We start from the raw sequence: 14,000 nt of genomic DNA, 5'->3' as shown, positions 1-14,000 counted from the left end.
ACCCAACAAAGACTATGCACATTATCGCAACAGACATAGTCGAAAAAATTAGTAAAAATTACGCTGTAGCCCCGCCTGCTTGATTTTCGACTAAGTCTAGAAATCTAAGTCTAGACGAGAAAGTGTCCCCGCCTTCATTTGTTTTGGCCTTTATGATAAAGACGGTTGTCACCAGCATCAAGGTCAGCTCGGCCCAAAGGAAGGCAAAAGAAAAGGTCGGCACACTTCCCCCTCTCCCATCAAAAACAGTTGGCTTTTCTTTGTGACAATAAAGCAGGCGGGGTTAAAGCTGGACTTGTAGTAATTTTGGGGGGGCCTGTGGTATTCCCCTGGAGGACTTCATATTACTGTAAAAAAAGTGAGGTTCGCCTGTCAATTTTCAAAGTTCAATTGAAAAAATAAATTTTCCGCAATTAAAAATTGTCCAAATTATTCCTCAATAGTGGCAAAATTTTCCAGAAGGTAATTGCCGGAAGTCTGACAATCATCCGACGAGTACGTAGCCAGTTAGAATTTTTTATCACCTTAGTTGAAACACCCTGCATAATATAATAAAGGAATGATGTTACAAATGAGTACTATATTCTTAGCACGGCTTTTGCTTACTTGTGCTGATGCTGAGGAATCCAATCATTTTTTAGTCGTAGGAACCATGCACAATTCGTTTCCGTATAACAACGGAAATGACTTCCGTACTCTTCCGTACCGCGAACTCGCCACTTCTCACCCTCAAGTCAGGTTATGTTATGTGCCGGTATGTCCTTGCCCTTCATGTGGGCATGATAGATTGTGGTCATCGCCTTTCGTTTTGCCCTTGCAGGATGCTATCAACACGTCGAATTGTTTCCAGTTGGAGTAAGCAAACAACGTGTTAATCAATTTGTCCACGCGCTTGTTAGCCTTCCTGTTGAGGAACAAGTACTTCAAAACTTTATGAAACGACTCCAACTTCATATTTGTTGAGATGTCACATTCCGCCCTGAAACAACTCGCCCATTCTTCGGCACGACCGGTATAGTACGATACAAAGTTGTGGAGGAACGAATGGTTGGACTCATCGCTTTGAAGCATTTCTGTGAAACTCGTCATCTGCTCACGAAAGGCATTTTCTGTCTTTTGTTTCAGCAGAAGGTCAATGGCACTTTCGATTTCTTTCCTTTTTCCCTCGTCCTTCACAGTGCTGTGCAACTTGTTTGACCAGGCTCTGCGAACGTGCCATTTACACAGTAGTTTTCTTGGCCGGCTCTGGAACGTTTCACACCACGCTTGGTGGTGCTGCTTTGCATCGTCAGTCATTAAAAAGTTGGGAACTATTTCACCGACATTTTGTTTGACCGATTTGAGGAAATGGTAAATAGCAGTCTTTGTCTCTGTGCTACTAAGGCACCATGCAATTGGAACGCCTTCACCCGAATCTAGCACAAGCATAGTTATAAGATAAAAATTGTATCCGTTTGTGCCATGTGTGGCATCTAGGCACACGACTTTCGCCCCGAATGAAGTGAGCATTTGCTTCTGAAATTCCGTCTGCAACACTAGCATGGCGTCTCTTGTAGGCAGGGGTTCATCAGGAACATCATGAGGCACGTTTTTTTGTTTGTACATCAGCACACAATTTTGTGGGTCTCCTCGGAACAAATCAACAATTTTTTACGCTGATTCCATCATCATTGTCGAGCTTCCAATCCATGAGCCCTTCTGAGCCGGCAATATTTCGCACGTCCGCTGTCTTTATCAGATGAGAGCGTCTGAGATCTTCAACACGTGTGGGCATGTTGCCTCACACGTTCCTGACAATCCTTTCGTTTGGGACACCCGAACGTAGTCGTCAATTATAGCCGCCCTGTCGGCTTGTTGCATTCGAAGGTGTTGAACTTCGTTTTCATGGTAGTAGTGTGTGAGACATCCGCTCACTGCAACTTGACCGGTACTCAAGCATACCCTCGCTGTAATGTAGGAAGTGCACATGCCGCCAATTCTGCATGAGCTTTGAGATTTGATTTGTCTCGACCTATCTTCCTCAGTCAATTTACAATTGTACGTGCCAGAGCGATTGCACAGGTAGGAGTAGACCTTGCAGGCACCCTCAGTCCGAGCCCCCCTTCGCAAGCAAAACTGGGAACTTTTGCTGGATGTCAAATCATCGAGCCAGGTGCGGAACGTTTCCATGGAACCATGCGTGATCTTTACGACGATGAGATCAATGCTGTGCTGATTTGCAAGATGGTTCCGGAGCTCATCCTTCTTTCTGGTGAAAAACTCGCATGCTGGTTCTTCGCATCGCAGAAAAAAATTTCGATGATGCTCCTTTAGCGACAAGGTTGTGTTTTGTCCGGTTATGACGATATAAGTTTTTTACGATCGTAAATGTGCTGGGACAATGCGAACACCTGAAAACTTTCAAAGGCGCTGTTTTGGACGTTGTCACCGACGCCATGACAATGTGTGAAACCTGCGGCACTCAAAACCGCGGTTTCGAACTATCGACTCACAAACAATGGAAAAGTAATGAATGTATACAACCTGGTTTCCGGATGTTCAGTAGGGTCTTGCTAGAGGCACAGGAACACTCCGACGATCGTCTCCAAGAACGACGAATAATTCGAGGAAATCACAGATCATGGTGAAGGCCACAGCAAAAATGGACGAAGCAAGCGTGGCGCGCCCACTGTTAAAGTGATTCGGGAGAGGGGTCTGGGACCTTTATTGAACTTCAACCGATTTCCTTCTTGGCACCTCTCACCGAACATAGAGACAAAGGATGCCCAGGTCACGCAGCGTACTGCTCTCCTTTTTTGTGTGACTGTTTGTTCGTCGGGCATTGTTTGCATGCAAGTATCCTTTGGAAAAGTGATATCAGCTATGCACACCGTCGCCTCTCGGTCGCCTGCCAGACATCCTCAAAACTGTGATGTCGCTAGAACGACTGTGAAGGAAGGAATTGAAACTGTTCTGGTCTTGAACGAATTCGGGACAAGAAGAAACGGAAAAGAAACAAGATAAGGTGCGATGGCCTTTCAGTACTCCAGAGGCCATTGACAACAGCATGCTTTTTAGGGGGCTTCCCTGGGCCTATAAAGACAGTCCTGAGCCAGTCAGAGCTGCTAGCAAAATGAAAGGGATTTTGTTCGGATCGTCTCAGTTTAAGTTCCTGTCTCAGGAGCGCTTATTTCTGGACGACGAAGTTCAAATTTGTACTTTTGCAATACCTGGGTTGAGGCTGCAGGACGCGCCAGCGCGACTAAGCCAGCTACAACTACAGAACATGAGTTGCGTCGTTGTCTACCTTGGTGGAAATGACATAGATAGTGGAAGGGAACCTTACGAGGTTGCAAACGAACTCTTGGTAAGTGGACATCTGCTTATTTCATATGCACTTATTATTATTATTACCTATATTTACTCATTTTGTATTTGTATTTATTTGATTTCCCTGAAAAATGGGGGTCAAAGAAGGGAGTGATTACCTACAGTTTTCTAGTTCCAGTGGCCACCCATTGGGCTCGTGTCGCTCATTATTTTTCCTTTTCAGGTCCTCGCCTATGGGCTGCTGGGCCAGTTTAGGGCGGTTTTTGTTTGCCAGCTCATGACACGAACAGATGAAACGTTGTGTCGAAAACACAAGCACTTAAATCGACTCCTGAAGAAGAAAGCTGATGGCGGTATACATATTATCGGCGCAGAGGTATGTAACTAAACACTCCCTGCTCATGGTTCTCAGCAATTTCACACCACTTACAATCATGTTTTACTTTCAGTTCAAGTTCTTCAAACACGGTCGACCCAACAGGAGGCTTCTGGCAGCAGTGGTTATCACGTGAGTCGCTCTCATGGAATCAACGCATTGTCCTTCTGCATTCAGCGAAGCCTGAATGCCGTCCAGGGCATTCCGTTGGCACCAGCTCCACGGCGATACATTACCCCGCGGATTCTCAAGTGCCGATGTTGTGCTACCGTAGGGGACTATGGTCCCTGGAAGAGTAGATGCGGCCACGGTGAGGTATGCTGCAGTGGCTTCAGGATACCGTAGGAGAGGAAACGGAAGACCCAGAGGGAAGCAAACAAACGGCCCTTTTCAGGGCCACCAACCGTGTGCCACAATGGCTCGCGTTCTGCTGGTAGAACGAACCCTGACGGATAAATATCCGCTAAAAATATCTTACGCGCGTACAGCATGCATGCAATAAGCAATATGCATGCAGCAAAACACTAAAAATCATAGGAATATGCAAAAAAAAAAGAGTATACTTATGCAATGTTTTCCTTGTTGTAAGTATCAAAGCAATGCCCCGAATTGCTCGTCCCAGCCTCGTCCCAGCCTCGTCCCAACACGCACACACATATAAAGCGACGACGATGACATGGGCAGTCTCACATAAAGCAATGTATGGTATGTATTACTGCAGACGACTAATAAACGATAAACTAAACGAAGTTGATGATATTTGACAAAAATTGAACACTTTATATTAGAAATCACACCGTAAAACAAAGCCGCATTCATTAGGAACACACAAGAATTTCAGCGCGACGCCACAGCTTAAAATGCCGACGCTGCCCGTCTTGATATCGGTGTACAAAGTGGGGAAAGCGGAGATTGTAGCACGATTCCCGCGTCCCAATTCCCTCAGGCGCTGAGCGAATTGGGAGGAATTGAGGGAATTCAAACCCTGAGACTAGGGAACACAAAGGCACAGACACAACACGGAGTCTTCGTGTTCACTAGTCACGAGGTTTTACATTGTGCATCATCTTCACCAGCTCGCTTGCTTACTAGCCATTTTTTTCTTTGACAGTGGAGAAGTTCGAGGGACTACGCAAACGGCAGTGCAACAACTGTGATGACTAGAGCCTAGATGCTTATACACAAGAAAAAATTGTTTTAGGCGTACAGAATAAGGCTAGACAAACCTCTGTTAAGGCACTAAAGACGGAATTACAGTCAATTACAGCACATTATTTCGTGCTTTGAGCTCTACGAATGCGGAAAGCAGAGAAGGCAGTTTTCTTTCTTTCTTCGTTTTTTTTTCTCAAAGATTTGTCTATTATTTGTCACCAGACACGACACATAGCTTGCGAAAACAACCGGCACGTAAAATACTTTATACGACGGGATCGATGCAGGGGCAACTGTTGAACATGAAAGAACTGATGTTCTGAGGCTAGAACAACATAGAAGGGACGAATACATACAAGGCCTCAAATTGCCTAAGTAGTTAACGATGAAAGATGAAAGTCACTGAAAAGGTTAGCCAGCTGTAGGACTCGAACCCACATCTTCTGGATTGCAGGTCCAGGGTTCTACCAATTGAGCTAAGTTAGCACGCCTTCTCAGCGACTTCCAGGGTGCATCAGGTAACCTTAGCACATCGTCGTACCATTTTAAAGTTATCCCTCTTTCACCGATTCTTCCATACCATTCTGACAGATCAATCGCCAACCGTTCGTGCCGATATCACATTCCCCCGTCTAGACCATACTAGTAAAATCACGCGCTTCACTGTAACACAAACGCATTCTTTCTCGAATTCATTCATTTGTTCCATCAGAGTAATTTGGAATGATCTCCCAGAACATATAGCCACCGCTCACCACCACCACCAATTTTTGAACATTATACGCCCGCTAAAGTGATCTTTGTTTGTTTTTGCTTTTGTCTTTTAGATTACTTGCAAAGTGTACTAAGTATGTTCGTGTTATTCAATGGTGCACTAACTCTTGTGTTTTATATCCTCTTTTATTTCATTTCTTTGTTTTGTGCTCTCGTCATGCAAATGTGCACTGTACTTCATTTGTATTTTATACACTGTATTTACTTTACTGTAACTGTATTTATGTAACTATACTGTAATTGTAACTGCCACCCTCAATGTAATGCCCGTAAAGGCCCTTGGGGTAAAATAAAAACATAAATAAAAGTGTTGACGCGTAGGCATACCTGAACCCAAAAACGTGCCTCACTTCTTTATTCTACAGAGAGCCGGTCTTCTACCACAAGAGTTCTTTGATATTCTTCTAAATATGATCAGTTACTGGTGTGAGACCCGTTACGCCTTGGATAATCACCTTGTTCTACATGCCTCAGTTTAATGAGCCTTTCACATGACAACTATTTCAGAGTGCTGAACAGTACAGGAACCACATGCAACGCATCTACATCGAGTGCATGGAGCGAGACGAAGTTGATCTAGATGTGGTAAGAAATCTGGGTTAACTGCTCAAAGAGCATCCCGACCTCATTTTTTGAATAGCCGGTGGTAAGCGCGGTAGGTCATAGAATGCATCGAAAATAGCCGAAATGTACCACATGCAAAAGGACAAGCGTTGACGTGAACAATAATTGCAGTCGAATGAAGCCCATGGAAATATACGAGTGAAGGCAACAACGAAAAATGTTGAAATGCGTCGTAGCATTAACCATCTACTGCGCAGTACAACGCTAAGCATATGTCGAGTGGCTCAAACATTCCTAAAATTGACTCTTCAATTATTTCAATGAATCAATTGATCACGCCGTGATAAACATCCAGATGACAATGCCGCCTCTATAGCCGGATATGGGAAGCTGCGTTGAGCAGCCTATATCTCATATAGGATAATATATATTTGGTGGCTTTTCATCGTCAGCCAACTGTGGTCAGTTCAGGCAGGGAGGTCCCATCGACCTCTTGGATTTTCATTATTTTTTATATTTAGAAGCTCATCGTACATGATGACCGACAGCGGTAAAATAAATAATTTCTACGGAATAGTGTTCGCGCAAAACAATCCAGGAAATTCGGCCCTGAATTCGAGTGTTTCAGTTTTGCCGTGTTTGCACGCGTATATCTCCCGAGTCTTAAAAGATACTGCAGTCAATTAATTTGTTAATGCTTTAGAATGCCTACAGGCCAGCAGTCCGAGCGCAAATTTTAGCGCGCAAGAGCAACGCTCTGTAATATAAAAAATGGCGAACGTGCTCTCTCGTGCGGTTTTGTTCCAACTTCGACGCGTGATTTCTCTGACTCTAAATATTCCTCACCAGCCTCTTTGATATAACTTCATTCAGCTTTTAATGGTCTTCTATCTGGTATATATATCGTGCGTATGCCCTCCACAGGTATCTGCTGAAACAGGCAAATGTTAAGATATATTTCGAAAAAACAAGGATTTTGAGCGTCCGTTTCTCGAAAAGGCCCCTTTTTATTTCTTTGACACTTTGCTCTCACCTCTTCACCTCCTCACCCGTGTTTGGAGTAACGTTTCAGAGTGGAGAAAGGAAGTGCGTACTCCTCTGTTTCCATGACGACGCAGGCGCTTGTAAAGCGAGAAGCCACCGCAGTACGGGACACGTTATGGCGACCTCCGGGTACTTCGGGCAACCGCGCACAGCTAGGCGTCACTTCCCGTCTGTCCGCCGACCCTCTCTCCACTGTTCGGCGCGACCTTCAGCGGTGCCTTGAAAAAAAAAATCCTAGTATTAAAAACACGAGAGACCAGAAATCCGTTCAGTGAGGAATTGCGTGTCGAACCCATGAACTACAACGTATGAAACGCAGCAATACACGTGGGTTGCACATGATTTTTGAGTCAATTCAATGCGACGGCCTTTTTGTAACATCATCTAATTCCATCTGGAAGTACAGGTCACAAGTACATCAACCTTAGAAAACCGTTTTCTGCCATTAGACGCTCCCAGTAGGTCTCCAAGCTTAGGGAGTGAATACTGTGCGACAATCAACTGTGGCGTCACAGTGTCACAGTTGCATTGAAGTCGCCGCGGGCCAATTCGGCTGCGGCACAACGACGATTGGAGCAGCTCTCTCCGGTAGCGCACGCATCTCTCTTTGCTAACTGTATCGGGCGTGGTTTAAACAACATGGGTCTGCATTCACATTGAAAAAAAAAAAAAAGGTGTGCCTTGGCTTTCGAACACTTCCCTCTTCCCGCCTAGAGCAAATCGGAGAAAATTCGACAATATCTTTTCCAATGACTAATCCGTCTGTCTTCGAAATGCTTCAGACAAAGAGGGGGTTAAGGTCCCCACTCAACCGTCGAATCCAGCGTATGCCCAGCAAGTTGGTACAATGCCCCATGTACGTAACTACATCAAGCTTCCCCATCGATCGCCATAGCATACCTCCTTGTTTGCTTAGTAGGATCTTCGAGTGGTCAGCCATCAAAGAGGCTTGATACCTTGATAACAGGCCTAGCAATACCTATGCGTAGTAGACATCGAACCGCAAAAGCTAAAAGAAAGACAGAGCGCAGTCAGGAACTTTAGCGTCTCGTAAAAGCGCCTATTGTTGTCGTTAGCCAAGTCAAAAGTTAAAGTGCAACGAAATTATGTCAAATTTCATGACGCGATAATTCGGAGAGTGATAAATTGATAGCAACCATCGGGCTAAATCCGGATAGCTAGATAACAATGCCAATGGGGCGGCTGACACAATCCCTGGCTGTGGCAGGCGCGTGCGAGAGAGACGAAACTGTAGCGGTACGCGGTACCTTGCGGGCAATCTATCTCGCCAACTCGTGAAGCTAGGACGCCGATCGAGGTATCGTTGGAAAGTGATTGAGGAGTTCTATCTGAACCATAAGCGATATTGGCTTAAAGGGAAATAATCCTAATTTTATAAATTAGCATAGTTAAAATATCAAATTTTTGCTAGAAAGTCGCGATATACGAAACTAAAGTGTGATAAGAATACAAGGAAACGGTAATCGCATGAAAGGGGACCTCGAGAGAACCCCCCCCCCAAAAAAAAAAAAAAAAAAACTCCAGTCCAGGAGTGAGCGATCTGGAGAGTTACGGGTGCACCGAAGAAGATAGCAAGTTATAGTGCATCGTTCACTGTCGCCTTAGCGTACATGTCGGCTAGCGTTAGTGGTTCTGCGCACACGAAAAGCATAAATACCTTCGCACATTGCGCAGAACTACTATGCTATCTCTTACGTGCGCAAAGGGGATAGCGTACGATGCGCTAAAATGCTCTAATAGCAGCGGGGGTAAATTCGACTGCCGGCACGCACAGCGTACCCTTATCCTCTAATAGTAAATATGGGTTGGATGGAATGAATAAATGAATGAAGACTTGTATTTCTTTCACTAAAATCCCGCAAAGGAGCAAAGGAATCGGAGATCGTGAAGCTTTCATGTAAAACAGCTCGGTTCGGACACGACTGAGTACACGATCCCTGGTCGTCGTCTTTCGGCACGACAGAAATAATAGTTTTAGCACATCGTACGCTATCGCCTCTGCGCACGTAAGTAATAGCTTGGTGGTTCTGCGCACTGAGCGAAGCTCTCTTTATGATTTGCGGGTGCGGAGGGCTAAAAACGCTATCCCTTACGTACCAGCCTCGGTGGCTCAGTTGGCAGCGTGTTCGCCTCCTGATCCCGAGATCACGGGTTCAAACCCGGCCGAGGACGCCTGCAACTTGGGGGCAGGGTACAAGCAGCTTAGACACGCCGTCTTCCGCGAGGGACGTTAAGTACGGGGTGCCGTGTGATGAGCTTTCATCGCAGGCTAAAGAACCTTCAGGTGTGCAAAAGGCAATCCACAGACCGACCGCTGTGGTGTCGCTCATGGTATCAGTCGCCTCGTACTTACACCCTTGTGCTTTATTTAACATAGGACTTTTTTTTTTTCTCCGTTTGCACTGCATGCAAGGTATAGAATACCGACGCTATATCTCCGGCATGAGCCGTAGGTATAACAAGGAACTTACGTATTACATGCATAGGTGGGCATTTTGGTGAAACCTCACTCGCCCTCACCCTCACGGCCCTCATGAGCACATGCGCTCACTCGCCCTCACCCTCACCGCCCTCACCAGCACAGGCCCTCACTCGCCGTCACCCTCACCGCCCTCATGAGCACAGGCCCTCACTCGCCCTCACCCTCACCGCCCTCATGGGCACATGTCCTCACTCGCCCTCACCCTCAGGCACTCACAAACGAAAGCCCTCACCCATGAGGATCTTACCCTCATAAGGACTCCTGTGAGTATGAGTACACTCATGAGGTTGTGCCCCTCATGGGACCTCCTGTGAGTGCACTCATGAGGTCTGAGGGGCGCCAGGTCTCTGTGAGTGAAGTCACTGGTGAGGCCCGAGGTGTGTGAGGTCAGTATGAGGGCATTCAGAAATGAGGTCAAATGACGCATACCAGACGTGCGCAAATTAAATTATGAAGGCATTGATGATATGGTTCCAGCGACACAACTACCGGCTGTGTGCACTTTAAAGGGCTGGTGTGCACGTATTTAGCAATTTCGTCTATGTCGCGCTGGGAACACAGCAAAGCGTCCTGAGCTGACTGATTACTTGGTGATACGGTTCCAGTGACCCAACTACCGGCAGGGTGCACTTTAAAGGGCTGGTGTGCCGGTTTTTAGCAATTTCGTCTACGTCTCGCTGGGAACACAGCAAAGCGTCCTGAGCTGACTGATTACTTGGTGATATGGTTCCAGCGACCCAACTACCGGCTGTATGCAATTTAAAGAGCTGGTGTGCCCGTTTTTAGCAATTTCGTCTACGTCGCGCTGGGAACACAGCAAATTGTCCTGAGCTGACTGATTACTTGGCGATATGGTTCCATCGACCCATGTGCAGGAAGGGTGCACTTTAAAGGTCTGGTGTGCACGTATTTAGCAATTTCGTCTATGTCGCGCTGGGAACACAGCAGAGCGTCCTGAGCTGACTGATTACTTGGGGACATGGTTCCAGTGACCCAACTACCGGCAGGGTGCACTTTAAAGGGCTGGTGTGCCGGTTTTTAGCAATTTCGTCTACGTCTCGCTGGGAACACAGCAAAGCGTCCTGAGCTTACTGATTAATTGGTGATATCGTTCCAGTGACTGGTAGTTGGGTCGCTGGAACCATATCATGAAGTAATCCGTCAGCTCAGGAGGCTTTGCTGTGTTCCCAACGCGACATAGACGAAATTGCTAAAAACGTGCACACGAGCCCTTTAAAGTGCACCCTGCCGGTAGTTCGGTCGTTGGAACCATATCATGAAGTAATCAGTCAGCTCAGAAGTACGCTCAGCTAAAGCTCAGTACGCTTTGCTCTGTTCCCAGCGCGACATAGACGTAATTGCTAAAAACGGGCACACCAGCCCTTTAAAGTGCACACTGCGTGTAGTTGTGTCGCTGGAACCATATCACCAAGTAATCAGTCAGCTCAGGACGCTTTGCTGTCTTCCCAGGCCCAGTGTTGCGGATTTGAATCCACGGATTTGATTTAAATCCGGATTTAAATCCACCGGAGGGCTGGCGGATTTGATTTGCGATTTGATTTGCGCAAAAAAATATGGGCAGGACTTGGATTTGGATTGAATCGCATTTTCCACTAATGATTTGGATTTGGATTCAATCCCATATTCCATGTATGATTTGGATTTGGATTCAATCGCATTTTCCACGAATGATTTGGATTTGGATTGAATCGCCCTTTCTTCGGCGGATTTGCGCGTGGATTTCACCAAGCTCCCTCACCTGATGCATGGATTTGAAATTGAGCGAAGCGCCGTTTCGCATACTACGCGAATTGATGTGACCTTGTCTGAAATCTGCACACGCACTAGCGGCGTCCTGTCTCCAGCGACAGGAGTAGCCGTTTTGTTCCAATCATTCCCCTCACCGCACCGAGGGAACACCAGGTGCAGTTCTTTGAACGCAGTTCACGTTAGCCTGTCGATTGGACGGCACCTTTCCCATGGACCTCTAGCTGAGTCTTCAAGCACCACCCGTTTCAAGCTTGCCAAATCATGTCGCGAAATTCTTGGTCTTATGGCCATCATATTGAACGCATATAGGTACACGCATTCACGTCAAAACAAAGTAAAAACGAACAAATATATCACATCCTATCATTTCGTGATTGCGGGAAGGCAGGCCTTTCCTACTCCCAGGGACAATCATGGCAAGATGTGCCACTCTTCCTCGCATACCTTTTTTTTTTCTTGATTACAACAGTCTGTATTGCGCGAGGAAAATTTTTCCAAAGCCCCGAAACGTCAGCATTAAAATAGACCCATGGGCTACATATGTCTAGTATAAGTATTCGTAACATGTCCCACGATTTAATAAGGATCCATTTAATTGTGACACCCAGGGTATAGTAACCAACGACATGTGGTCTTTTGAGTACTGACGGTAGAAATCGACGCAGGCGTGTGTTTTTGGGCGTAGCTAGGCTCGCGTAGCTGAGCCTAGGCCTGCGATAGGAATTCCTTCACTCAGGTATTCGCCCGGTGCTAAATGACGAGGAGGTTCCTGACACAAAATCCGCTTTTGGGAACGTGTACCATACCTACCAACTCCACACTGTTCATGCCCCGTGAAGCCCGAGTCAACACCAACACGATATGTGATGATGGAGATGGGGGTTGTGCACCGCCCCTCCCAGAGTGAGCCAATCATCTACGATTCAATACATTTTTATAAGTATCACTTTTTATATTTTGGTGTAACACAAAAACTTAAGGGCACTTAACGAATTACGTGTTGGCAATGCAACAGAAAGTGCGGCTGATTTTCGATAAAGTTTTACTATTTTCTTTCTGGATGCCTTCCCCCCCCCCCCACAACTCAACTCCCATAATTCATTCATTACATGTATTTTCGTTGGGCTTCCCTTTGCGCCCCTCTTTCACTGGCATTGCGCAATTCCGCGCGGCGGAGTGGCCAGCTGTCGGCTACGCGCCGGCGAGGTGAGCCGTCTGAGCCAACGGGGAATTAAATGACGGAGGACGAGTTTTTTTCGTGAGGAGGAATCTAATGCTATCACACTGCAGGCCGACGCAGCTCTGGGCTCGGGCAATGCTCGGGACTGTCTAGCTCTGGGGGAAGTACTCATGCCCTCCAAAACGCGGCCGGTGTTAGCGTCCGGCTAATCGTACGGCGGCTGGTCGCGCGTGAAATACAACATCCACATTCAACGATCCCAACGATCCGAAATGGCTGCGCGTCTTCAACATTGAAGAGGGAGCACGCTCGGCATGCCCGTTGCCAGCACGGGGCGTGCGAACGCTACAGGTGACACAGTGAGGTCGCCTTCTGTCCACTCTTGGGTAGTTCCATTTTAAATCGACAAGGGTGGGAAATTGACAATTTTTAATTTCCATGAAAAAGATATATGTTAGATAGCATCTCGATTGATGACAAATGCAACAATTTCGAGCTCCATCCGATGAACCGTTTCCGATATGGAGAGGCGGAAGGTTGCGGCGGCGAATGTTGGTTCGAATTTTTTCCCAACTTTGACCGAATAGCAACGCGCTTCTTGTTTTACCACATCCTTCAAATTTTGCTGATAAAAGCTATGGGTTCATGACAGCACGCGGAAAAAGTCCCGTGACTCCTACTTTAAAGGGGCGCTACGAAAAAATTTCCGAACACAGCACTTCCGGCAAAAAATGTAAGATTTCTAACTTTTATTGTTCATGAGTAGGAACACGCATTCCCTTGAAGGTGGATTCATTAGAACCGCTAACTCATTCTCTATCCAATGGTATAGATATCATTTATATAGCTCCTGTGGTAGAGCGAGCAGATGGCTGTAGAAGCAACTCGCCAGGTTGCTACCCCCAATCGCCCCCCAGAACATCAGTTTATACATTGAATTTCAATCTCCCCCCTCTCCCACTACGCGCTCCGACAAAGAAACCGCCTCCCCCCCCCCCCAAACCGAACGTCTGGATCCGCCCCTGACGCAGGCTGATACGTGGTGACTGATAGTCTGGTACACGCCGAGCAGGCGTAACCGAAAATGTCTTTCTAAACTCAAAAATTTAATACCCTAAAATATTAATAAAATTTCGCCTACCGGATTGATGATAGGTTGGCCCTTTATATCCTCGTCAATCAGACGAAATTTATTGCTCTTTGTGCCACGTCACGCTGTTATTTAAGCGTTGTTTAGTGAATACGTGCAGTATTAGTAATTTGTAGACACGGTCATAGGTCTGGTAATGCTACTGCACGAATTTTGGCTCCCGGATTTGTCAAAAGAT

At 46.3% G+C, this 14,000-nt stretch overlaps 1 long non-coding RNA gene across 1 annotated transcript in view; it reads right to left on the bottom strand.

Annotated features, from left to right (window-relative positions):
- Positions 1-14,000, bottom strand: part of LOC135374570 (uncharacterized) — a 151,246-nt gene that overhangs the window by 121,936 nt on the left and 15,310 nt on the right. The window contains exon 2 of the long non-coding RNA XR_010416966.1: positions 7,270-7,437. This is a non-coding gene — a long non-coding RNA (uncharacterized LOC135374570). The remainder of the gene's footprint in view (positions 1-7,269; positions 7,438-14,000) is intronic.

The sequence above is a fragment of the Ornithodoros turicata genome, chromosome 1 (genome assembly GCF_037126465.1).
Source record: "Ornithodoros turicata isolate Travis chromosome 1, ASM3712646v1, whole genome shotgun sequence".
NCBI lineage: Eukaryota > Metazoa > Arthropoda > Arachnida > Ixodida > Argasidae > Ornithodoros > Ornithodoros turicata.
The sequence above is the reverse complement of the archived record's forward strand: the minus strand, read 5'-3'. Positions and strand labels throughout refer to the sequence as shown.